The sequence below is a fragment of the Dermochelys coriacea genome, chromosome 1 (assembly GCF_009764565.3).
Source record: "Dermochelys coriacea isolate rDerCor1 chromosome 1, rDerCor1.pri.v4, whole genome shotgun sequence".
NCBI classification, from domain to species: domain Eukaryota; kingdom Metazoa; phylum Chordata; order Testudines; family Dermochelyidae; genus Dermochelys; species Dermochelys coriacea.
The window spans coordinates 260,432,135-260,457,382 of record NC_050068.2 but is presented as its reverse complement, the minus strand read 5'-3'; the positions used below and the strand labels follow the sequence as shown (position 1 = coordinate 260,457,382).

Genomic DNA, 25,248 nt, shown 5'->3' with positions numbered 1-25,248 from the left:
CCCCACCACCATCACACCCGGTCCCCCTCACATCCAGATCACCCACCTCTGCAGCCAAATCGCCTCCCACTGCCCTCCCCACTCAACCCCCCTCCCCCTGCACCCGACACCTAGACCCCCACCACACTGAGCCCCAACCAGCTGCACCTGGACCCCCACACTACCAAGTCCCACTGCCCCAGCACCCAGACGTCCCCACTATGCCCTCTACACACCCCCGCCAAGCCCCATCCCCCCACAGCCAGACCTCCCTGCTGAGCCCCAACTGCCTTCACCTGGACCCCACCTGCAGAGTCCCATTGCTACTGCACCCGGAACCCCCCCCCATAAGCCCCTGTGCATTCAGATCCCCCACTGAACTGCCCACAGATTGCCCCACACAGAACCCTCTCACCTCACACCTGGATCCCTCCACACTTCCATCCTGCCAGGCTGACCCTGCTTGCCCACACCTGGTGCACTTGGTTTGAAGGGACAGGGCCCTTGTACTGTTTCTGTGTCAGGTGCAGCCTCACTGCTAAAGTCCATGTCCTGGAGAGGGGGAGCGGCGCTGTAGGGTGATCCCCCTGCATTCAGATCCCCCACAGTGGCCTGTGCTCCCCACTGCTATGCTAGAGCTCCACTTTAATTATTGACAAATAAAATTTGCAGAATTTTTTATTTTTATTTTTTGGTGCAGAATTCCCTCAGGAGTAAAAAATCTGGAGTACACCTGCATTATCAAATGGGACTAAGCCCTGGTCTACACTATGAATTTAGGTCGAATTTAGCAGCGTTAGGTCAATTTAAGCCTGCACCCAACCAAGCCTCTTTTGTCGACTTAAAGGGCTCTTAAAATCAATTTCTGTACTCCTCCCCGGAGAGGGGATTAGCGCTAAAATCAACCTTGCTGGGTTGAATTTGGGTTAGTGTGGACGCAATTTGACAGTATTGGCCTGCAGGAGCTATCCCACAGTGCTCCATTATGACTGCTCTGGACAGCACTCTCAACTCAGATGCACTGGCCAGGTAGACAGGAAAAGCCCCGGGAACTTTTAAATTTAATTTCCTGTTTGATCGGCATAGCGAGCTGATCAGCAGAGGTGACCATGCAGTACCAGAATCGCAAAAGAGCTCCAGCATAGACCAAAAGGGTGGTATTGGATCTGATCACTGTATGGGGAGACGAATCCATGCTATCAAAACTCCGTTCCAAAAGATGAAATGCTGAAAACATTAAATGAACACGATGAGAGGAGGGAGGAGCGCAATGCTGAGTCTAATGGGGGAGCAAATTGACGTGCTCAGGCGTGTGGTGGTGGTGCTGCAGGAAAGACAGCAGGAGCACAGACCACTGCTGCAGCCCCTGTATAACCGCCTGCCCTCCTCCCCAAGTTCCATATCCTCCTCATCCAGCCACTCCACCCCAGAGGATTGCCCAAGCAACAGAAGGCCGGCATTCAATAAGTTTTGAACTGTAGCGTGGCCTTGTCCTTCCCTCCTCCCCTCATCCACCACCTCCCCCGGAGCTTCCCTCTTCACCCCAACCCAGGCTATCTTGCGAGTTTTCCCCCTATTTGTGTGATGAATTAATAAAGAATGCATGATTTTGAAACAATAATGACTTTATTGCCTCTGAAAACAGTGATCAAAGGGGGGAGGTCAGTTGACTTACAGGGAAGTAGAGTCAACCAAGGGGGCGGGTTTTCATCAAGAAGAAACAAAAAGAACTGTCACACCATAGTTTGGCCAGTCATGAAACTGGTTTTCAAAGCTTCTCTGATGCGCAGGGTGCCCAGCTATGCTCTTCTAATTGACCTGGTGTCTGGTTGCGTGTAATTGGCTGCCAGGCGATTTGCCTCAACCTCCTACCCCGCCATAAACGTCTCCCCCTTACTCTCACAGATATGTGGAGCACATAGCAAGCAGCTATAACAATGGGAATATTGGTTTTGCTGAGGTCTAACCTAGTCAGTAAACTGTGCCAGCAAGCTTTTAAACATACAAATGCACTTGCTCAGCCTATAACTGAACTGCTCCTTACTACTGTATGGCTTCATGAGCCATGGCATTAAGGGGTAGGCTGGGTCACCAAGGATAACTGTATGCATTTCAACATCCCCAATGGTAATTTTCTGGTCTGGGAAGTAAGTTCCTTCCTGCAGCTGTTCAAACAGACCAGAGTTCCTGAAGATGCGAGCGTCATGCACCTTTCCCGGCCATCCCATGTTGATGTCAGCAAAATGTCCCTTGTGATCCAGCAGTGCTTGCAGCACCATTGAAAAATACCCTTTGCGGTTTACTGGCTGCCAAGGTGGTCCGGTCCCAAGATAGGGATATGCGTTCCATCTATCGCCCCACCACAGTTAGCGAATCCCATTGCAGCAAAGCCATCCATTATGACCTGCACATTTCCCAGAGTCACTACCCTTGATAGCAGCAGCTCAGTGATTACGTGACTACTTGGATCACAGCAGCCCCCACAGTAGATTTGCCCAATCCAAACTGATTCCCGACTGACCGGTAGCTGTCTGGCGTTGCAAGCTTCCAGAGAGCTATCACCATTCACTTCTCAAGTGGGAGGGCTGCTCTCATCTTGGTATTCTTGCGCTTCAGGGCAGGGGAAAGCAAGTCAAAGTTCCATGAAAGTGCTCTCACGCATGCAAAAGTTTTGCAGCCATTGAAGGAGAAATTAGCAATTTTGAAAGAGAAATTAGTTAAGGACATTGAAGTCAATGGTAAATGGGACAAAATACAACATGGTTTTACAAAAGGTAGATCGTGCCAAACCAACCTAATCTCCTTTTTTGAAAAAGTAACAAATTTTTTTAGATAAAGGAAATGCAGTGGATCTAATTTACCTAGATTTCAGTAAGGCATTTGATACTGTGCCACATGGGGAATTATTTGTTAAATAGGAGAAGATGGGGATCAATATGAACATCAAAAGGTGGATAAGGAATTGGTTAAAGGGGAGATTGCAACGGGTCCTACTGAAAGGCGAACAGTCAGGTTGGAGGGAGGTTACCAGTGGAGTTCCTCAGGGATCGGTTTTGGGACCAATCTTTTTATTACTGACCTTGGCACAAAAAGTGGGAGTGTGCTAATAAAGTTTGCAGATGATACAAAGCTGGGAGGTATTGCCAATTCAGAGAAGGATAAGGATATTATACAGGAGGATCTGGATGACCTTGTAAACTGGAGTAATAGTAATAGGATGAAATTTAATAGTGAGAAGTGTAAGGTTATGCATTTAGGGATTAATAACAAGAATTTTAGTTATAAGTTGGGGACGCATCAATTAGAAGTAACGGAAGAGGAGAAGGACCTTGGAGTATTGGTTGATCATAGGATGACTATGAGCTGCCAATGTGATATGGCTGTGAAAAAAAGCTAATGCGGTTTTGGGATGCATCAGGAGAGGCATTTCCAGTAGGGATAAGGAGGTTTTGGTACCGTTATAGAAGGCACTGGTGAGACCTCACCTAGAATACTGTGTGCAGTTCTGGTCTCCCATGTTTAAAAAGGATGAATTCAAACTGGAGCAGGTACAGAGAAGGGCTACTAGGATGATCCGAGGAATGGAAAACTTGTCTTATGAAAGGAGACTTAAGGAGCTTGGCTTGTTTAGCCTAACTAAAAGAAGGTTGAGGGGAGATACGATTGCTCTCTATAAATATATCAGAGGGATAAATACAGGAGAGGGAGAGGAATTATTTCAGCTCAGCACCAATGTGGACACAAGAACAAATGGGTATAAACTGGCCACCAGGAAGTTTAGACTTGAAATTAGACGAAGGTTTCTAACCATCAGAGGAGTGAAGTTTTGGAATAGCCTTCCAAGGGAAGCAGTGGGGGCAAAAGATCTATCTGGTTTTAAGATTCTACTAGATAAGTTTATGGAGGAGATGGTATGATGGGATAATGGGATTTTGGTAAGTAATTGATCTTTAAATATTCAGGGTAAATAGGAATAATCCCCTGAGATGGGATATTAGATGGATGAGATCTGAGTTACCCAGGAAAGAATTTTCTGTAGGATCTGGCTGGTGAATCTTGCCCATATGCTCAGGGTTTAGCTGATCGCCATATTTGGGGTCAGGAAGGAATTTTCCTCCAGGGCAGATTGGAGAGGCCCTGGAGGTTTTTCGCCTTCCTCTGTAGCATGGGGCACGGGTCACTTGAGGGAGGCTTCTCTGCTCCTTGAAGTCTTTAAATCACGATTTGAGGACTTCAATAGCTCAGACATAGGTGAGGTTTTTCGTAGGAGTGGGTGGGAGAGATTCTGTGGCCTGCGCTGTGCAGGAGGTCAGACTAGATGATCAGAATGGTCCCTTTTGACCTTAGTATCTATGAATCTATGAATCATCCCAGACCTGCAACACTATGCAGTCCCACCAGTCTGTGCTTGTTTCCCGGGCTCAGAATCAGGGTTCTATGGCATGAACTTGCCCCATTACCACCATGATGTCCAAATTGCCAGGGCCCATGCTTTGAGAGAAGTCTGTATCCATGTCCTCATCACTATCGTGATCACGCTGCTGTCGTCGCCTCCTTGCCTGCTTTTGCAGGTTCTGCACATACTGCAGGATATCACGTGAGGTGTTTCAAATGCTCACAACAGCAGCGGTGAGCTGAGAGGGCTCCATGCTTGCCGTGGTATGACATCTGCAGGAGAGCAGAGTTGCAGCAGAAGCGGTGGATGACGACTGATGTCATGAGAACAGATATCATACAGAACGACGAGAGGACCTGCGAGATGAATTCATGGCACCAGGAGAGAAGAGTTGCAGCGGAAGCGGTGGAGGACGACAGTTAGCACCGCGCACATTTCCCGAGGAAGAACCCGGGAGCACACGACAGACAACATGGAGAAATTCACTATTAAGACAGGAGCAGGAGAGCAGAGTTGCAGTGGAAGTGGTGGATGACGACAACAGTTAGCAGTCCTACTGCACCGTCTGCTGAGAGCAGTATGGCATCTGCACGGAAAAAAGGCACGAAACGATTGTCTACCGTTGTTTTCATTGGAGGGGGGCGACTGACGACATGTACCCAAAACCACCCGCGACAATGTTTTGCCCCATCAGGAATTGGGAGCTCAACCCAGAATTCCAATGGGCAGCAGAGACTGCGGGAACTGTGGGAGAGTTACCCACAGTGCAATGCTCCGAAAGTCGATGCTAGTCACGGTACTGACGTAATGCTCTTAGTGTGTACATATGCAATCAACTGTATAAAATCGATTCTAAAAATCAACTTCTATAAGATAGACCTAATTTCGTAGTGTAGACATACCCTAAATTTTCACTGTTTCTAAAAGGTTGATACTCTTATTGCAACTGAACTGTGCCAAAAAACACCACTGTACACATATCTTTATCCAACAAGCATGAAAATCATCAAGCATTTACCAAAATCTTACACCCAAACCCACAAGAAATAAGAGAAAGGGAAGTATGCTAAGACAGCAACAAGCATTGCTATGCCAGTCAATTAAAGGTTAGCATAGGTTAATTCTGCTCTATTTCCCCTTAAAATTCCAAGTATATATTGGTCTTTGGATGATTTTACCTTTGACAGTTTCCTCGGGCTGCTAAAGCCCACAAGGATCCGTCCTGGCTACATTCAGTGCAAAAACAAAACCCTGAAAAGAGAAAAGAAAATCATATATAATCAGCTGTGATTAATCACTAGATCAAAATATGTACAAGAGAAAGGCAAACTTCCTTCTGAAGATAAGCAACCCCTCACTTCCAAAATGATTTTTTAAAGTTTATCCACCTTCTAAGTACGACCCTACCAAATTCACGGCCATGAAAAACACGTTATGAACTGTGAAATCTGGTCTTCCCCCCGGGTCTTTTGTGTGCTTTTACCCTAGACTATACAGATTTCACAGGGGAGACCAGCGTTTCTCAAATTGGTGGTCCTGACCCAAGAGGGAGTTGCAAGGGGGTCGCAAGGTTATTTTAGGGGGGGTTGTGGTATTGCTTACCACACCCTTACTTCTGCACTGCCGTCAGAGCTGGGCGGCTGGAGAGTGGCAGCTGTTGGCCAGGTGCCCAGCACTGAAGGCAGCGCCCCACCAGCAGAGCAGAAGTAAGGGTGGCAAAACCATACCATTCCACCGTTACTTCTGTGCTGCTTCCGTCAGAGCTGGGTGGCCGAAGAGTGGCAGCTGCTGACTTAGGGCCCAGCTTTGCAGGCAGCTGCACAGAAGTAAAGGTGGGAATACCATACCATGCCACGCCACTTTACTTCTGTGCTGCTGCTGCTGGTGGCTCTGCCCTCAGAGCTGGGCTCCGGGCCAGCAGCTGCCGCTCTCCAGATGCCCAGCTCTGAAGGCAGCATCACTGCCAGCAGCAGCGCAGAAGTAAGGTAGCAGCACTGCAACCCCCCTATAATAACGCTGCGACACCCCCACAACTTCTTTTTGGGTCAGGAGCCCTACAGTTACAACACCGTGAAATTTCAGAATTAAATAGCTGAAAATCATGAAATTTACAATTTTTAAAATCCTATGACCATGAAATTGACTAAAATGGACTGTAAATTTAATAGGGCCCTACTTATAAGGAAAAAAAATTGCACAGGTAAAAAACTCATAACTGTAAAGGAGGTTGTGAGAGCTACCTTTTTGCCTTATTCTCAGTTTTGTTTGCTTAATAATGGAATAAAATTCTCACACCCACTGCGCTCCCGTGTCAATATGCTCCCCTGCCCCAAGCAAGTTGCTCTTCTGAACCAATAACTGCATGCTACAAAAAATTATGACTTTCACAGAATAGGAGTTGAAGTATAGAAGTATGAGTGGAGATGAAGATTACAAGCAGACAGCCTTAAAAATATACTGATGCTATAATACTAGATTATTTATTGTTACACACATTTATAACATCCATCACCAGAGCATCTGGGTGCTCTTTACATATTTTAGGTCAAGAAACATCAAGATTTTTCAAAAATTGGAGAACTCATATTTTATAAAACCTCTTCCCTTCTCCCCCCACAGCATTCAATCTTTTATCTCTCACTCACACACTCTGACTGGGAGAACCAGCCAGTAGACTAAATGTTAGGGATTTCACAGCCTGACTTTAATGGAAAACCTGAACAAAGATGCATCTTACACTGTCCTGCATCAGAGGGCAAGCTCAGACCTACTTCAAGCAACATATTCCAGCAGTGTGGATCTGTCACAGAAGTCAACCAGTTCCTGCAAACTCCACCCTTGGGAGAGATAACTAATTGTGTTCTGTGAAGAACTGATGTCATAACAGGACATAAGGAAGACGTGATCTCTGAAATTACTGGGACTATTTAGGGCAGGCCTCACAAATTTGTACTTGTCCATTTGCCTAGGGCAGTGGTTCTCAAACTGTGGGTCAGGACCCCAAAGTGGGTTGCAACCCCATTTTAATAGGGTCACCGGGGTGGGTTAGACTTGCTGGGGCTCGGGGCCCAAGCCAAAGCCGAAGGGATTCAGTCCTGGGCAGCAGGGCTCAGGTTACAAGCCTCCTGGCTCAGGCTGAAGCCATCGGGCTTCGGTTTTGACTCCTTCCCCACTTGAGGCAGTGGGGCTCAGGCTTTCACCCCCACACCCGAGGCAGTGGGATTCGGGTGGGCTCAGGCTTCAGTCCCCTTTCCTGGGGTCATATAGTATTTTTTGTTGTCAGAAGGGGGTCGCAATGCAATGAAGAGAACCCCTGGCCTGGGGTGAATTTTTTTTTTTTTAAAAGTGAGTAAAATATCCTTTTTTCATTATTATCCATCACCGAGGCAAATGGCAAGTGCAAGTGGATTCTGTGCCTATGAAACTATCAGTCTTGCAAAACTGTCATGAAAGTGTAAAGTGCTGTATGGACAGCACCCCAGTTTTCACCCAGACATGAACCAGCAGCCAGGGCAAACACCAAAGCGTAAGTGTAACATGCTCACACCAGTCTTCCCTGCAGCTTCTGAGGAGTCTTCAGGGGTAAACCCACATAGAATACATTCCAGTTCTATAACACTGAGGTGACAAAGGCATCAATAACTAACGAAGTCCATGCTGAGATACTATAATACTTTTGCTAGCCAAGTATAAAAGGAGTTTCGAACTACTGCTCCGCTCTGGGAACCCAGGACCAGAGCAGAGTCTAGCATAACACTGTGAAACACTTCTGCAATAGCTGAGTAAATACCCTCATCTGAGAAAGAGGTTACAGTATTTCCTACTTTTTAACAATGCTTCTCCTTGCCAATAAACATTACCATCATCATATCTGAACTAAATCTAAGCCAACTGACTTTCATCCAGTGTCTTGTTTCTACCAAACATTAAAAGAACAGGGAAATGGTGCCATCTGGACATAATGAAAAGGATCCATAGAAATGGGAGAGTCATCCACGGTGTAGCTCATCATGTCTCACAATCTACCCCAGGGACTTCACGTACACTTTGAACAAGTGAAAACGGAATCTTCTGGAGTGACTGTACTGAAAGTGCTCAGAAAACAATGCCATCACCCTGCACAACTCCCTGGGATTTCTCAAAAATTAACTTGTGGAGCCCCTTCAAAGCAATATCATCAATACAGCAGCACACAGTGATAAACATTAAAGGCTACTAATAAACCTAAAAGCATCAGGATGCATGTCTGACTGCCATCCACTGTCCAATGATATTATCAACCTACCAGCAAGACTAATGCAATTTCAGGGTCAGACCTAGGTTTAAAAACCTGATTGACTGGGATCCAAAGTTGGAGGATATCAGATGCTACAGGAATTGGCATAAGACCGCCTTTTCAGTGGCCCTTCCCCAAAAGGTATTGGTTAGAGGCTGGATATTAAGGGCTTATCTACAAGAACAAATTAGTTTGTAGCAAGCTGGGATGTGAATCTACCATGCAAGAGCCTGCTGCGAACTAACCATCTATGTGGACCCTGCAGCAGGATCCACATGCACAGTTAGTCTGCAGCAGGCTAGTACATGGCAGATTCACTCCCCAGCTTGCCACAAACTAATTGTTCTTGTAGATAAGCCCTAAATTGCCATGTCATCAATGTCAAGTGATTGTTTTGCCCTAGGGCCAGACTACAGCATGCTTATGGGTTGCTAGCAGTGCTCTCCTCAGGGATGCATGAATTAATCACCACCATAATCTGCCCAGTATGCCCCACTGGCTTTTTACCAGTCGTGGCATGAGAGGACATGTAGAGTGAATCTAATCTCTCTCACTGAATGAAAATCAGGGAAGACAGGACATTCATTTGCTCCCTCCTGTTTTGATAGTGCTATCACAGGTCTCTAAAGACAGACAGCTGCAGCGGCACAGGAGCTAGCAAACAGAGCTCTAAACAGGGGAGGGGACTTTGGTAAGTAACTGATCTTTAAATATTCAGGGTAAATAGGCCAAATCCCCTGAGATGGGATATTAGATGGATGGGATCTGAGTTACTATAGAAAATTCTTTCCTGGGTATCTGGCTGGTGAATCTTGCCCATATGCTCAGGGTTTAGCTGATTGCCATATTTGGGGTCGGGAAGGAATTTTCCTCCAGGGCAGATTGGAGAGGCCCTGGAGGTTTTTCGCCTTCCTCTGTAGCATGGGGCATGGTTGACTGGAGGGAGGCTTCTCTGCTCCTTGAAGTTTTGAACCATGATTTGAGGACTTCAATAGCTCAGACATGGGTGAGGTTTTTCATAGGAGTGGTGGGTGACATTCTGTGGCCTGCGCTGTGCAGGAGGTCGGACTAGATGATCAGAGTGGTCCCTTCTGACCTTAGTATCTATGAATCTATGAATCTATAAGACAGCCCTGAATATGACCAATATTGTTAGCCAAGTAGTTTAAAAGACTAAAACCTAATGAAGGCAGACTGGATTAAACAGACAGACCACCACCTAGAGCAATTCTGCTGAGAAGGACTTCACAGAAATCATGGTACAGAAGAAAAGTCCAAGTGTGGTGTCTACAGTGGCAATTTGTCGAAACTTTTGCGTAAAAAGCCCTATGACTCTCATTGAGGTGGCTTTATTTCGTCAATGAAACTGAGGAGTTTCATCGCCAAAAGTGGCACTGCAGTACGTACACCTCCACTGTTTTGTCAAGATAAGTTGCTTTCACAGAAAAAACTTGGCGGTATAGACAAGACCTTAGTTTCAACCACAGCCGTGACCTAGGAATAAAAAAAAAACAACACACACACACCCTTATGATGCAATCCTTCAGATTAAGCATCCATTTCTGCCAACAATGTTCTAGTTGGTGCTGTAAAGATCCACCTGCATAAGCAGGAATTTTACCCAGGTAAGCAGTAGTATCCATTCCACTAGACTCTCTGAAGGATGTTAAACAGAAGCTACTAAAGTTAGACATTTTTGAATCAGCAAACCCAGATAACTTGCATCAAAGAGTTTTAAAAGAGCTGACTGAAAAGCTCACTAGACTGTTAATAAATCCTGGAGCTCTGGGAAAGTTCCAGAGGACTAGAAGAAAGCTACAGTTGTGCCAACTTTTAAAAAGGGTAGACAGAATGATGCAAGTAATTATAGGCCTATCAGCCTGACATCAATCCCAGGCAAGATAATGCAACAGCTAATACAGGACTCAATTAATCAAGACTCAAAAGAAAGTATTGTAATAAATACAAATTGACATTGGTTTATGGAAAATAGATCCCATCAAGTTAACTTGATTTTTTTTTTAATAATGAGATTGCAAGTTTGATTGATAAAGGAAATAGTGTTGATGCAATGTACTTTGACCTGTTACCATACAACATTTTCAATAAAACACCAGAATGATGTAAAATTAACATGGCACATATTAAATGGATTAAAAACTGGCCAGCTGATGGGTGTTAAAATGTAATTGTAAATGAGGAATCAATCAAGTAGGTGTGTTTCCAGTGGGATCCTATAAGGGATTGGTTCTTGGCCCTATGCTATTTAACATTTTTATGAATGACTTGGAAAAAAAATCATCACTGATAAAGTTGCAGATGACACAAAAATTGGGGGAGTGGTCAAGAAATGGACACTCAGGTCACTGAGACAGTGATCTAGAGATCACTTGGTAAACTGGGCACAAGCAAATAATCTGTGGTTTAAATATGGCTAAATTTCAATCATACATCTAGGAACAAAGAATGTAGGCCATAATTACTGAACGAGGGACTCTATTCTGGGAAGCAATGACTGAAAGTTTTGGGGGAGCATGGTGGATAATCAGCTGAACAAGAGCTCCAAGTGCGACGCTGTGGCCAAGAGAGCTAATGTGATCTTGGGATGCATAAACAGAGGAATCTCGAGTAGGAATAGAGAGATTATTTCACCTCTGAATTTCGCACTGATGAGACCCCCAGCTGGAATACTGTGTCCAATTCTGGTGTCCACAATTCAAGAAGAATGTTATAAATTGGAGAGGGATTCAGAGAATAGCAACAAGTATGATTAAAGGATTAGAAAACATTATTTATATAGTGATAGACTCATGGAGCTCAATCTATTTAACTTAAAGAGAAGGTTAAAGGGTGACTTGATTACAGTCTATAACAGGGGTGGCCAACCTGAGCCTAAGAAGGAGCCAGAATTTATCAATACACATTGCAAAATAGCCACAGTGATACATCAGCAGCCCCACCTCCACCCCCACTCCTAGCGCCTCCTTCCAATCAGCGCCTCCCCTTCCCTCTCCATCAGCTATTTCATGGTGTGCAGGAGGCTCGCGAGGGTGTGGGGGAGGGAGGGTGGGGAGTGAGGGCACAGCAGGCTCAAGGGAGGGGCAGGAAGGGGGGGAGTGGGGGCAGGGTCTGTGGCAGAGCCAGGGGTTGAACAGTGAGCACCCTCCGGCACATTGGAAAGCTGGCGCCTGTAGCTCCAGCCCCAGAGTCGGTGCCTATACAAGGATCTGCATATTAACTTCTGAAGAGCCGGTGGCTCCGGAGCTACAGGTTGGCCACTCCGGTCTATAAGTATCTACATCGGGAACAAATATTTAATAATCTAGAAGAGAAAGGTACAACATGATCCAATGGCTGGAAGTTGAAGCTAAACAAATGCAGACTGGAAATAAGGTGTAAATTTGACAGTGAAGGTAATTAACCATTGGAACAATTTACCCAGGGTCGTGATGGATTTTCCATCATTGACAACTTTTAAATCAAGAGTGGATGTTTTTCTAAAAGATATGTTCTAGGAATTTTGGGGAAGTTCTATTGCCTACATTATACAGGTGGTCAGACTAGATGGTCACAATGGTCTCCTCTGGCCTTGGAATTGGTCTTGGTTGCTACTGACTCCTTCTCAGAAAGGACAAGAGAAAGAAAGAAGTGAAGAGACTCAAATGTCACTTCTTTAACAGAATGAAAGGAAGGCGGGAAATACAGCAGTGCCCTAGACACCTGCTCTTTATTCATGTGACTGAATCATGACAAAAGTATGTTCCTTATCCTCTCAATATCCAATCACAAGCAAAAAAATCAGAACCAGAGGGTGTCAACTAGCACTAGCATTTAGAAACCATTCAGTAACAACTCATGGTGGACATAAAAAAAATTAGGTCTTGTATCAACTGACCAATATTTTGTGTCGCTTATAATGTAATCTGAAAATCTCTCTTGGGGATTCTAATATACAAAGTGACAGTAGTTCAGCTGGCTTGATCAGGAAATCTATGAAGCAGCAGAGTGACTTGTACAACAGCGCGACCCCTTGGCTAAGTTTCTCCCTAGACTTTATTCATATAGGGCCTTGCATTCTACATTCACATGTGGAGAGATTAATACACTTCCAGCAAGTGCCTCCCTTTTAGTGACCTCACATAAATCCCACTGCAGGGACCCGTGAGGTTCCAGCTTGCAGAACTGGAAGAAGCAGAACATGATTACAGGGAAAGCTGGGTTCCTCTAAGATCCTCTTTCATCCCCTTCACTCCTAAACAACAAGCCATCAAAGAAAACAGCACAGATTAATTCAACATGTGGCTGTATTTCTCTCTGGGCTACAGAATATCTTTCACAGAGGATTTCAGAGCAACAGGAACTCCTGAAAGCATAGCTTCTCTGTGCAGAAAGAAATGGTTTCTTCCGCAGGGTCTGGGGTAATAAATCACATGCACACACACAAAAAGAGTAGGAAACTCTACAGGCTAAAAACCTCTTAATGTGAGATATTCCTTTCTGGGGAGAATGGACTCTTGGATTGTATGATGGATATTTATCCTAAAGTGAAGGAGAAACAGTATTACATTATCACCAAAAAGGTGGGCAGTGTCAAAATCTGTTTCAAAATAATTCAGAGTTCGGGGTAACCAATTCTCTTTACATTTCCTCACTCCCCAACTGGTATGAAAATACGCAACCATCTCTTTCTAATTAAAAGTGTTCTAAAACAAGCAGCTAATAGCAACACAGGCAACCTGAACAGTTCTGTGCGATTCATGGAAATTGTTCCAGTTGTAGTAGTTCAAGCACTATACAAAAGACAAAGTTTATTGTAGTGGTATGATTGAACAGGTTGCAGGTTTTTTAAATTCAGTTTTGTTGGCTGGCTAGAGCTTATAGCTAATGAGCAACATGGTGAAGCAATAAACCATTCTTGTCATGGAACTAGCTGTCAAACTGAAATGTTTTCTTCTCAGCTTCTGGCATTAACTAAAAGCATTCTGGGATGTGGTTTTCATACAAAATCTCTGGCTAGGAGCATTCCATTGGGAGACAAAAAAGGGGTCTTTGCGGCCATCATGGCTCAAATATCTTACTGCTAAGTGCGTAAATGCTTGACAGGGAGTTTAGTTTGAATCTTAGTCCTGACTCATGCACCGGAATGGTTCCAACAAAGCAACTGTGAGCTTGCTCTATACTCAATAAGCTTCAGGCCGCCTAAAAGATGTGTCATAGAAAAATCTCATTTTCCTGATTAGGATATTCTAAAGGTGACAAACTCATTTATGATTTTAAAATGAGAACATAAGAAACCGGATGTTTTGTCAGCTATAGTCCAGGACCTGTTGCCATGATTCCAAATACACAGAATTTACTGTAGAATCAATCCCCTAGTCATGCAAGTGTTTCTTTGCTTTGCCTGGCTTTCACAAGGCAGAACAGAGAAATGAAACTTCTGATGAACAGGAAGAGGTAAGGGAGGAGTGGGAAAGGTACTCCGGCTGGTTGCCAGAAGAAGAGTCAGAATCCCTCATCTCCTCCCAGTACGGTGAACTCCCTCTCTGCTCATTAGCTAGCAGCAGAGGAGTAGGATTTCCAGAGTCCACCATACCTTCTGCCAGGAGGAAAGGAAGAACCACCCTTCAAATCGAAAGAGAGAGGAAGGAATGGTAAAATCTACCACCCTTCCCAGCACCCAGGAGAGAAGAACAATATTTTACTGATTTCTATAGATCACCACTACTACACTCTGCAGGCAAGTTTAAATTTGACATAGTATAAAATGCCTAGAAAAATATTTGGTTTGGTTTTTAAACTGAATTACAGTGTATTTTGTTCAATATGAACTTCCACCAAGCCTCAATCATGCTTTTTGAACTGGTACTGAAAATGATCTAACTGCTAATGTAGATGGGACAAAGCTATTTTCAACAGCAATATAGAAACTAATTTTCTAGGATAGATAGGGCTTCAGACATATATTGTTAATAATACTGAAAGATCTCTCAGGGCACCAAGCAGGAATAAAAAGACTACATAAAAACTATGTCATTACTCCACACACAAGACACTGACCCTCAGATCATGTGTCTCAGAGCTATTTACATCAGCGACTGCCAAAATGAAAATGGTACTGCCAATTCATATTATGCAGAAAAACACTGCCGAGGACTTTAACCTCTCTTTGCTAAACAGAAAGTACAATACTAGCAGCTCAGTAGATGAGGTATTATACTTATTTCATGAGCAGAATTCCCTTTTTATTTTTTTGGACTCCACATTAAGAAGTAGGCAATGTGCTTTTTAAATTCCATTTTTGTAGCTATTTTCTGGGAACAAAGGATTACTTCTTGACCTATAACAATTTAAGGTAGAAAAATTTGTAATTTGATCTATGGACAGGTCTGTGTGTATTCAACAGCAATTTGCCAAGGAATCTACCTCTTGGCTGCAGAGATTTGCTCCATGATTAGCTTTCCTTTTATTAAAAATAAAATAAAAATACTGTTCCTAACCCTCATGATTGTGAAGACTGAATTATGAACTGAGGGTAAACCAATGCATTGTCATCTTCCTGAGTTTTTAGATAGCCTGAAATAATAACGAAGAAGTGTGAACTGCCCTCATTCTTCTCAATGGGTTAAAGGTGATCTGCAAAGTTCTTTAAAAAAAAAAAAAAGTCTGGGTTTGTGCCCTTTTCCTACTTTCTGATGCATAAAGACAACCCCAAAAGGATTTTTCTTGCTTGTTGTTTAACCTTAAAAGTATCAAGAATTTCAGCTCATCTTCCTTTGATTAGTTGAAGGACGTGGTGAGAGTGTCAGGGGATATATAGCATTAGCGCTATTACCTTAATTGAAGGTCTTTAACAGAGACTTCCTTTCGCTATAATATTAGTCCCTGAAGTGTAAACAAAATTAAAAGTCCTGAAAATTGCTGACCAAAAGTCCCACTCCCTTTCAACTTTCACTGTCTTGGCTCTTGTAAGGTCATACTGTCACTAGGTCTCCAGTCATATGAAGGCTTTTTCACACTGCTGATACCACCGGCTCAGCTCTCCTAGTGTTAGTGCCATTGGGAGTCCCACTGTAGATGGGCAGTGAACTTCTCCATCTTCACTGTATCTTGTCAATCAGGGTGGACTGCTCTTATTCTTCATCTTCAAACATTCTTGTCAAGTGTATCTGCCAAGCTGACACCAATCTTCATGTCCTCCTTCAGCATCTCGAACCACCTTTCTCTAGGTCTTCCTCATGGTCTTTGTCCCATGACTATTAGCTCTTGTACTCTGTGGCCAACACATCTTATGTCTCACCATCTCACGTGACATAGCCATCTCAGTCAATAGCCAGTCACCCTTTCCATGGTGGGGACTACAGTAACTCCTCACTTAACATTGTAGTTATGTTCCCGAAAAATGTGACTTTAAGCAAAATGATGTTAAGCTAATTCAATTTCCCCATAAGAATTAATGTAAATGGGTGGGGGGGTTAGGTTCCAGGGAAATTTTTTTCCACCAGACAAAAGTGTGTGTATACACACACAGTATAAGTTTTAAACAAACAATTTAATACTGATACACAGTGATGATGATAGTGAAGCTTAGTTGAGGTGGTGAAGTCAGAGGGTGGGAATTCCTTACTGCTAAATGATGATCTAGCAATTGGCTAAGCCCTCAAGGGTTAACCCATTGTTGTTAATGTAGCCTTACACTCTAAAAGGCAGGACGAATGGAGGGAGGGAAGACAGCATGGCAGACAGAGACACACACCATGTGTGTGAGAGAGCGAGCGAGCGGGCGATGCACATTGCCCCTTTAAATATGTTGACTCCACTCTAAGTACACTGCCTTTTTAAGTAGATCAGGAAGTTGAGACAACAGCTGCTGCCCATCCTGAGACCTGTCGTGTCCCCCCCCCGCATGGAGATGGGGTAAGCGGGGTGCAGGAGCAGGGCGGAGGGGGACACACTGACATTAGACCCTCCCTTCCCTCCCTCCCCAGCAAGCAGAAGGCTCCGGGGAGCATCTCCAAGGCAGAGGGCAGGAGCAGCACATGGCAGCAGGGGGGAGGAACAGCTGAACTGCCCGGCAATTGACAGCCTGCTGGGCCGCTGCCACACAGGGAACTTAGGGGAACAGGGAGCCGATAGGGGGGCTACCAGTCCATGCTGGTTCTAAGCCCCCACCAGCTAGCTCCAACGGGCTGCTCTTCCTGCAAACAGTGGACAAAACAGGCAGCTGCCAAATGACATTTTAAGGAAGCATTGCCCAACTTTAAATGAGCATATTCTCTAATTGATCAACAACGTAACAACATTAACCAGGATGACTTTAAGTGAGGAGTTACTGTATCTGCATCCTGGCTAATACAGTTTCATTGAATATCCTATCAGTTCTCATGTTACCCAGCATCCACCTAAACATTCCCATTTCAGGCATGTAATGGAGCTGTTCTCTCTTCCTCACTGGTCAGCATTCTGACTCATACTTCATGACTGCCATAGTCATGATCTTATACACTTTGTTCTTTAGTCCAGTGGCTCTCACTACTGTACCCCTTTCAGGAGTCTGATTCATCTTGCGTACCCCAAGTTTTACCTCACTTAAAAATTATTTGCTTACAAAAATCAGACATAAAAATACAAAAGTGTCACAGCAACGCTATTGCTGAAAAATTGCTCACCCTCTCATTTTTACCATATAATTATAAAATAAATCAATTGAAATATAAATATTGTACTTATATTTCAGTGTATAGTATATAGAGCAGTATAAACAAGCCATTGTCATTACAACATTTTAGTCTGTACTGAATCCGCTAGTGTTATTTATGTAGCTTTTGTAAAACTAGACAAATATCTAGATTAGTTGATGTACCTCTGGAAGACCTCTGTATACCTCTGGTTGAAAACCACTACTGTAGTCTACTTGGCATATTCTTACCACAGAGAATTCCTATCAACTCCCTCCATTTACACCAAGAGCTCTCTGCATGTGGCACCTAACATCTGCATCCACACTCCCAATCTCATTATCACTCAACACTTCAGTATCAAAGGCTAAAATTGTATTTTTGTTTAAACGTTTTCTCTTGGTCTCACAATCTTTGTCACTTTACACACTTTAAGTCTATGCCATCTAGTTTTACTAGCTTCTCCTTGTCCCTCTCAGTGAAACACCACATGTATTCTGATTGGTTGTCTGATTTGTAAGCAATCAATTCTTTTTTCTAATTCAGTCCTCCATAGCTCTAGGTCCCTTTCCAGTTCATATTTATTTTCATACCACAACATATCCGATGGGCCCCATCAGCTACCAGCAGCATTTTACACACACTGTCAGCTAACTCTACTTGATGCAGGTCTAATCAAAGTGCCTAAAATGTTAGCAGTCCATTTATACTACAGTTCCTAACACTCTAGCACTAGTGGAGCAAAACTGATCTTAGAAGCAATCAAAAAGCTTTGCAAAATTTAGGGCAAGGAGTAGACAAGGTCAGAGAATCTTCCACGCTAAAGAGAGGACTTGAATTTTTAATATTAAAAACAACAAGCAAAAATACTCACACCATTCAGGCCTTCTGTATGCATCATAAAGAAGCAAAAATAAAGACAGAAGCCCCTTTTCCCCCCCTTGACAGATCATCTTTAAGCCTGAAACTTAAAGAATATAAATGTCAACATTATTAACTATTTCACTGCTAATGATTTCAGCAGAAACATCCAGTTAACATGCTTATCATGGGATGCAATTCAAGATTGGTGGATTGTTTGTGAGCTGAAGTCATAGCCATCAAAACCTCCTGAAAGAGGGTGTTTATCAGTAATAGCAGTCGCAAAGCTGAAACCAATAAGGCAGCAAACAGACATGCACAGAGGAAGGGGGAGGATTTGCTTGCACATGTTTAATGGTTTTACTTTAGGTCCCATTCAAAATACCTTTCTAAACATCAACAGGGAAGAAGAAAAAAATTATTTTTTAAAAGTTTCTTTTAATTCTGGAAGCCCTATTTAAATCATGCACTACTGAAGTCATTTAAACATGATCAGATTTAAATTTATTGCCTTTCAATTTCTTTAGCTATTCCCTAAATCTAAATAATTTTTCTTGCTAACGCTAAAGCCATTCCCATTCATAAGAACAGGAGCACCCAATTTACTGTCTTTTGAATCATCCATTATTTTTGGTCTATATTAAGAAAATTCATACTGGCATAACTCCATTGATGACATTACACCAGTGCAAACTCCTAATGTATATTCACTATGCCAATACAAGGTAGGGTTTACATAGGTGCAACTTAGGGCTTGTCTATACCAAGATGTTTAACTGAATGGTGCAAAAATACCCCTTCACTGCAACTGTGTGCGAGAACACACTTACATCCACCATACTGGATAAAGATAATGACTTTTTACACTTCTTTTTTTTTATTTAATTCAGTTTTGTTTTTGTTTTTGTTTTTTTTGTTTACATGTTCCTAATTCTTTACTTTCTCCATTTTATAACCAAAAATTGCTGAAGTGGATGTAGGTTTTTGTAGTCTTTTCTCTAACTAGTTTCCTAATTATTAACAGATCAGATTTTACACACTTTTTTTTAAACTAATAAGTTTCACACTTAAAATACTCATCTATTCTGAACAAGGTAATTCCAGGGCCTCATCAATACCCTTACTGTGAAAACAACATAAACTGATAAACAGCGCATGTTATATTTGCGACCAGCATCCTATATTCTGAATTTCCATTAGTCAGAAAGCAGAAAATTTTGCCAAGGCTATGATCCTCTTTCAAGATTACCAGTTTGATATCAATGGGACTTGTGGTCTTAAGTCATTTAGGTGCCTAAATATGGGTTTAGGGTTTAAAAAGAAGTTTATAATAAGTTCAGTACATTAACAAAGTTATTGTAAACGTCTAACTTTCCTTGTTAACACTAACACAAGTTTGCTTTGAAGAGACACAGACTGTGGCACTGAGAGAAAAGTTTTAAATAAAAACACAATTTTGGCCTTTAAAAATGCAAGCATTGATGCACATACTTAACTTTAAGCACTTCAGTGGGAGTAGTCCCACTGAAGGAATTATTTGTGTGTGTGTACAGTTTCATATCTGCTTAAGTGTTTGCAGAATTAAGGCCTTAATTTTCAGTCTTCTTCTTATAGAAGTTTAGTAAAATTCAAATACCAGTAGCGGCATTTTAAAACCCCCAGTACTTGTAATTTAGACCAAGATATTCAGAAGTGAATAGTTATTTCAAGGGCTTAAATTCTGGGTTCCTACACCGAGACATTTTAAAAGAGGTCTGGATTTTCAGAGGGTATGTGTATGACGAGACATACCTACCCTGCACCAGCCCGAAAGGGTTAACTCTGCTTTAAAGGCTAAGGAAGCCCCGCCCCTCCTACCCTGCTGGGCATGCTTAGCCTGGAGGCAGCATATAAAAGGTAGCAGCCCAGCTCAGCCTGGGAAGCACGCAGGCTATAACCCTTCCTGCAGGAAATTGCTACAAACCGCAACTACAGCTCACAGAGCTCCTGACTGGAGACTTCAGGTTGCCTGATGAGTCCAGAGAAAGGATAACACTGGATGAAGCCCGGCCATTTGAGGACACCAGAGACCCGGGGAGTTTCAATGAGGGGGAAAAGGGTAAGAAGCAGCCCAGGAGACTCGTGCTCTTTGCTGGTGAGTGAACTGAGAGACTGATTAGCGTGCTATTGCAGGAACAAGAGGGGGAAGAAAACCTGGTGCTGTACCTAAGTCGGAAGCTATTACCCTGAAAAGTCAAGTACTCCACCATGAAAAAGGAAGCCTTAGTGGTAAAATGGGTGAGAGAGACTCTAGGGTAGTACCTATTGGGGAGCCCCTTTTGTCTTATTACAGACCATGCACCCCTACGATGTATCAACACCATGAAGGATTCAAATGCACTGATTATGAGATGTACCTCACCCTCCAACCCAGAGGTGGGCAAACTATAGCCTGCAGGACTGTCCTGCCCCCGAGCTCCCTGCCAGAGATGCTAGCCCCTGGCCCCTCCCCGCTGTTCCCCCTCCCCTGAAGTCACGCTGCCACGCAGGTAGCACTCTAGCCCTCTGCTTCTGTCGGGCAGCACAGCAGCGTGGCTGGCTCCAGCATGGTAAGGGGGTGGGAAGCAGGGGGGTTGGATAAGGGGCAGGGGGTCCCCGGGGCAGTCAGGAGACAGGGGGCGGTTGGATGAGGCAGAGGTTGGGGGGGGACTAGTCAGGGAACGGGGAGCACGAGGAGTTGGATGGGGGTGGAGTCCCAGGGGGCAGTTAGGGGTGGGGGTGTGGATAGGGGTCACGGAAGTCAGAGGATGGGGGGGGTTGGATGGGGGAGGTCCCGGGGGGTGGTTAGGGGCCAGGGTCCCAGGAAGGGGTGGTCAGGGGACATGAAGCGTTGGATGAGTCGGGGGTGGATAGGGGGCGGGGGCCAGGCTGTTTGGGGAGGCACAGCCTTCTCTACCTGGCCGTCCATACAGTTGCACAACCCTGATGTGGCCCTTGGGCCAAAAAAGTTTGCCCACCCCTGCTCCAACCCTACAAGTTCAGCATATTACACTGCCCAGGAAGGGTCCACACTAATGCAGACTTTTTTTCTCCCGGACGGGAGAGGAGGACAATAGGGATGGACCCCTATATCTACCCCATCCCAGCCCCAAAAGAGTTAACTCTGCCCCTCTGAGCATACTCAGCCTGGAGGCAGCATATAAAAGGTATCAGCCCAACTCAATCTGGGAAGGAAGGATGAAGGCTGCAAGCTATCTGCAGGGAGTTGCTACAAACGCAGACTATGGCTCACAGAGTTCCTGACTGGAGACTCCAGGCTGCCAGACGAGCCCAGAGAAAGGACAGCACCGGTGGAAGCCCAGTTATTTGAGGACCCCAGAGACCCAGGGAGTTTCGACGAGGAGTAACGGATAAGCAGCAGCCCAGGGGACTTGAACTCTTTGCTGGTGAGTGAACCGAGGGACTGGTCAGCGTGTTGCAGGAAGATTCTCGCTGACTCAGTGGTAAGCACCATCACCAGGGCCCTGGGCTGGGGTTCGGAGGAGCAGGGAGAACCTGAGTCCCATTACTTAGGTGCCACACACCCTGAGTGGCGCCCCATTCCCCCAGTAGGTCAACTGGCTGTGCAATCTCAGAGGTGGGCTACTTTCCCGGTTCTGGCCAGTGGGCCACACTGCCCTGAGGGGAAGGGCCACTCCCTGACTCTAGTCACTAATACTCACCAGCAACCACACAACAGAACCACTAACCCAGGAACCTATCCTTGCAACAAAGCCCGTTGCCAACTCTGCCCACATATCTATTCAGGGGATACCATCATAGGGCCTAATCACATCAGCCACACTATCAGAGGCTCCTTCACCTGCGCATCTACCAATGTGATATATGCCATCATGTGCCAGCAATGCCCCTCTGCCATGTACATTGGCCAAACTGGACAGTCTCTACGTAAAAGAATGAATGGACACAAATCAGACGTCAAGAATTATAACATTCAAAAACCAGTTGGAGAACACTTCAATCTCTCTGGTCACTCGATCACAGACCTAAGAGTGGCTATCCTTCAACAAAAAAGCTTCAAAAACAGACTCCAACGAGAGACTGCTGAATTGGAATTAATTTGCAAACTGGATACAATTAACTTAGGCTTGAATAGAGACTGGGAATGGATGAGTCATTACACAAAGTAAAACTATTTCCCCATGGTATTTCTCCCTCCCACCCCACCCCCCACTGTTCCTCTGATATTCTTGTTAACTGCTGGAATTAGCCTACCTGCTTGTCACCATGAAAGGTTTTCCTCCTTTCCCCCCCCTGCTGCTGGTGATGGCTTATCTTAAGTGATCACTCTCCTTACAGTGTGTATGATAAACCCATTGTTTCATGTTCTCTGTGTGTGTGTATATAAATCTCTCCTCTGTTTTTTCCACCAAATGCATCCGATGAAGTGAGCTGTAGCTCACGAAAGCTTATGCTCTAATAAATTTGTTAGTCTCTAAGGTGCCACAAGTACTCCTTTTCTAGTCACTAAGTAATACTACCCCATGTTACAGTAAGGGTCCTCAGAATAGGACCTAATCGGCTGCAGAATTGCCTCCGCCCTTCCAGCTAACCCTATGTGACCTGACACCCCGTGACAGGGTGCTAAGCACTTTGTGAAAAATCAGGCCCCTTTAAGGTAGCTAGAATTGGATCCCAAAAACTGCTGGTCACTTTTGAAAACCTTGGCCTTAGATTACAATTCATAATGAATTAAAGATGAGAGTTTTACAAAGCCTCAACACTGTTTAAGAATCAAGTCTTTCAAACCATTATTTTAGTCATCTGGATTTAAACTGCTCTACCCTGCTTACAATCAGTTTAAACAGGAGAAAGTTAGACTTGACTTAACTGGCTTAACAAATGATGCAAGAGTGTTCATGCGCGAACTGTTAATTGAAGTGGTGCATCACACCTTTTTAATTAAACTGATGCAATTTTGTGTTTAGCCCAGGCCTCAATCTAGTAACATACCAAATTAATCTGCATTAATATACACCCCACTTTGTGCTGGTGCAGCATTTCCATGTTGGGGGTCTGCACGAACTGAATTACACCAGTGTAAATTTCCTTAAAGTAGAAAGGGTTTTACATACCTTATCTCCCCTCCTATAAATAGTCCTAATTGTTTTTAATCCACCTCATTCATCTCAGTGAGATTCACAATTTAGACATTAACAAGGTTAACTATTTCACTATTATTTTAAGCAAAAACATTCAGCTAGTATGCTTAACAACAACATAGAATGTAGAGACAGAAGAGACCTCTTATGTCATTTTATTCATGCCTTAGGGTAGTGGTTTTCAAACTGTGGGTCGTGACCCAGTACTGGGTCATGGAATGTAAGGCACTGCTCGTGGCAGCTCTGGTCACCACGGTTGACCGGGTTGTAAAAAGTCCCGTCGGTGGTGCTACCCAGCTAAGGCAGGCTAGTCCCTACCTGTTCCGACACCACGCTGCGCTCCAGAAGCGGCCAGCAGCAAGTCCGGCCCCTGGGGGGGGACAGAGGGCTCTGAACACTGCCCCCACCCCAAGCATCGGCTCCGGACTCCAACTAGCCAGTTCCCAGCCAATGGAAGCTGGGGGGGGTGAAGGGGGGCATGGTGCCTGCAGGCAAGAGCTGCGCAGAGTCACTTGCGCGCTTCTGCCTAGGAGCCGGACCTGCTGCTGACTGCTTCCAGGGTGCAATGTGGTCCGCAGTGCCAGGACAGGTGGGAAGGCCTGCCTCTGCACCGCTGACCAGGAGCCACCGGAGATAAACCCGTGCCTCAACCCTGTGCCCCAATCCCCTGCCCCAGCTCTGAGCCCTCCTGAAATCCAGAGCCCTATCCTGCACCACAAACTCCTCATCCCTGGCCCCCTCCCACACCCTGCACCCCCCAGCCTAGAGCCCTGACCCCCTCCTATACCCAACCCCCAGCCCTGAGTCCCCCCCAAACCTAGAGCCCCTCCTGCACCTGGAGCCCCTCATTCCTGGCCCCACCCCAGAGCCCCAAGCCCCTCATTCCTGGCCCCACCACAGAGCCTGCACCCCCAGCCCAAAGCTCCCTCCCACACCCCAAATCCCTCATCCCCAGCTCTGTTGGGTTGCGGGCATAATCAATTTTCTTAAGTGGGTCTCCAGAAAAAAAAAGTTTGAAAATCATTGCCTTAGGGGTGCTACTAGATTGTTCCCTACAGTATATTTTCCAAGCTTTATCTAATTTTTTAAAATATTTCAGACAATGGGACTTCCACCTCTTTCCTGAGAGACTTCTCCAACCCCTAACAAACTTTTCACCATTAGGAAGTTTTTTTTTCTTAATATCAATCCATTATCCCAGGGATCAGAGGGGTGGAGGTGGATGAGAAGAATCAGGCAACCAACAAAGGGGTGGGAAAGGACAAGAGGGGGCACCAGTCAACTGGAGAAGGTGAATGTGAGGAGTCACCGAAGAAGAAAGAAGAGTATTTCCATCTCTATCAACCTCTTCAAACCCTGATCACAAAAGGAGGCAGCCACAAAGAGCCCAAGGCAATAGATATGTCAGATTAGAGCATATGACAGAGAAACCAAGAGGAAACAAAAAAATTAATCCAAAATATGGAATATTTTGCAGTCTTGCCAACTTGCTGGGTATTATCACAAGTATTGCAATTTGTTGAGTTTTTTTTTAAATGACAGCTGCTAGACTCATGCTACAGCCTGAGAATCTTGGCTTTCATTAAAAGGAGGAAAAAAAAGTTTCTCTGTAACCATGAGGGCAAGAAAAGATTTAATATATAAAGCAAGGGCACACTCAATGCTGCAAAACAAGAATGCAAATAAGAATCAAACTCTTAACATTTGACGTTGGCAATACTGTTTTAGGCTCCAGTATGTAGTTAATACATCAGAAGTTTTTTGCCAATATTTTCTAATGGCTAGAATGTTAAGAAATTAAGTACATTTCTTTTCCACCAAATGTACACATTTTTTCCTTCCAAATTAGTCTACTATATTAAGCTCAACTTCTATTTAAGCTTCTTTACAAAAAATTGTGAGTAATCAACACCACAAGAA

At 44.4% G+C, this 25,248-nt stretch overlaps 1 protein-coding gene across 8 annotated transcripts in view; it reads right to left on the bottom strand.

Moving 5' to 3' along the window:
* Nucleotides 1-25,248, bottom strand: part of TNRC6B (trinucleotide repeat containing adaptor 6B) — a 239,845-nt gene that overhangs the window by 200,804 nt on the left and 13,793 nt on the right. For 6 of the 8 annotated variants that reach the window (XM_043501996.1, XM_043502012.1, XM_043501981.1 and 3 more), the window contains exon 2: nucleotides 5,554-5,626. The exons of 1 other annotated variant lie outside the window; for it this stretch is intronic. The gene's annotated coding sequence lies outside the window, so the exon portion shown is untranslated. Of the gene's footprint in view, nucleotides 1-5,553; nucleotides 5,631-25,248 lie in introns of those variants that run through there. One more of the 8 variants, XM_038415474.2, reaches the window with a different exon arrangement.